Consider the following 2196-nt stretch of genomic DNA (forward strand, 5'->3'; position numbering starts at 1 on the left):
CAAGGATATCCGTTAAACATCACAATTAAACATGCCAAAGGAGAAGTCATGTTGTCAAAATGCCCACTTAACCCACCCAAACATCTCAAACCCACCCTTTTCTGACCTTCTATAAGCCCCCTTTTAAAAATTATTTTTACCTTTTTTTTTAAACAAGAGAAAGTAGACAGATACATGTTGGTAACTGCTAACTGTCCATATTCACATAGCGCCACAGTGTAATCTCTGAGCCTAATATATAGAGAAAGGAGGAAAGAAGCTAGAATGCTGTGCACTACTACACAGGGACCTAGCACCCTCCAGCTGCCAGCAGGACCACGGGAGCAGAGGGTTTTCTGTTTTCCCACAGAGCACGGTGGTTTTTTGATTCCATAGTTTTTGTTGAGACAGGAAGGGATAAAAATTAATTTGAACACGAGGGAGTAGAGATTCTTCTCCACTGTATTCTGCACAAGGCATTATTCCCCCCCACCCCCAAATAAGTTGAGAACCATGGTGTAGAGAAAGGAAAAAAGAGTCCTCAAGAACAGAGCACAAAAGGAAGAAACAAAAACAAAACAAAAACAAAAAGAGACTGCCACTTGCTCTCAGGGACTGAAGAAAATTTAAAAAGGTTAGAATCCATCAGTGTTCTGTTAGTCATCCTCCCCTTCATCCTCCTCTCCTTCCTCTCCCTCAATATCATTTCATCTTCTTCCCCTTCATCTTCATCCCCTTCTTCATCAATGTCTTCTAAACCTTCTTCTTCTGCATCTTCGTCACCACCTTCTTCTTCACCTTCCTCATTATCCATATCAGGAACCATATCGAGCTTGCCGCAAATGAAGAAACTTAAGCTGCAGGGGACCCCGGCCCCCCTGAAGGAAGAAAAAGAACAGCAGGAAGCAATTGAACATATTGATGAGGTACAGAATGAAACAGACAGACTTAAAGAACAAGCCAGTGAGGAGATTTTGAAAGTAGAACAGGACTATAACAAACTCCGCCAACCATGCTTTCAGAAGAGGTCAGACTTGATCGCCAAAATCCCAAATTTTGGGGTAACAACATTTGTCAACCACCCGCAAGTGTCTGCATTGCTTGAGGAAGAGGATGAAGAGGCTCTGCATTATTTGACCAGAGTTTAAGTGACAAAATTTGAAGACATTAAATCAGGTTACAGAATAGATGTTTATTTTGCTGAAAATCCTTACTTCGAAAAGAAAGTTCTCTCCAAAGAATTTCATCTGAATAAGAGCGGTGATCCATCTTCAAAATCAACTGAAATCAAATGGAAATCCGGAAAGGACTTGACAAAACGTTCCAGTCAAACACAGAACAAAGCCAGCAGGAAGAGGCAGCATGAAGAACCAGGAAGTTTCTTTACCTGGTTTTCCGGCCACTCTGATGCAGGTGCAGGTGAGTTAGGAGAGGTCATCAGAGATGATATTTGGTCAAATCCATCTATTTTCCTAACTTTTTAAATAACCTTTGGTTTCCCCATCAATAATTCTCTTGATATTGTTCCACAGTTCATCAGGCCTCTTCTCATTAGTGTTCATCAAATATGGTTGCTTTCTTGAAATTCAGGTGGGATATACTTATCAAGGCCCTATTAAGGCTGATATGGACTTGTTTTAATATTCTTCATCTTCCACCCAAATTTACATAGGAATGGTAAGTTCTACAGTTAAACCCAACCCTCATGTTAATTACTTATATTAAGCTTCACCATTATTTCTTCCAATAGATGTAGTCAATTTGATTTCTGAGTACTCTTTCTATATAAGTTTCTGTATAAGGTCACCTTTTGCAATGTTGAAAAGGTTATTTGCTATGAAGAAGTCCATAGTCTTCAACATTCTATTACACAAACTCTAACTTCATTTCTGTCACTAAGACCATACGTTCCAACTACTGTTCCTTTTTCTGTGCCTGTTTGATCAATGTCAGACTGAAGGAAGGATTGAATTCTTTATTTTCTTCATCACTAACTTGTGATTGGTAAATAAATTTGAATAACATTTCCAATCTGTGTTGATTGGCTTTTTCTTGAATGCAGTTATCTATAAACCTATCACAGAGAGAATTGTTCTTTTTCATCATTTTATTGGGGGCTCATACAACGCTTAACACATCCATCCATTGTGTCAAGTACATTTATTGCCATCATCATTCTCAAAACATCTGCTTTGCACTTGAGCCCCTGGCATCAGC

General features: G+C 39.1%; 1 pseudogene; it reads left to right on the forward strand.

The window, feature by feature from the left end:
* The first annotated feature begins 821 nt into the window (after positions 1 to 821).
* Positions 822 to 1463, forward strand: LOC101654612 (annotated as a pseudogene).
* Positions 1464 to 2196: the final 733 nt, after the last annotated feature.

Source organism: Echinops telfairi, unplaced genomic scaffold (genome assembly GCF_000313985.2).
Source record: "Echinops telfairi isolate 266 unplaced genomic scaffold, ASM31398v2 ScPeMD7_7468;HRSCAF=8506_0, whole genome shotgun sequence".
NCBI classification, from domain to species: domain Eukaryota; kingdom Metazoa; phylum Chordata; class Mammalia; order Afrosoricida; family Tenrecidae; genus Echinops; species Echinops telfairi.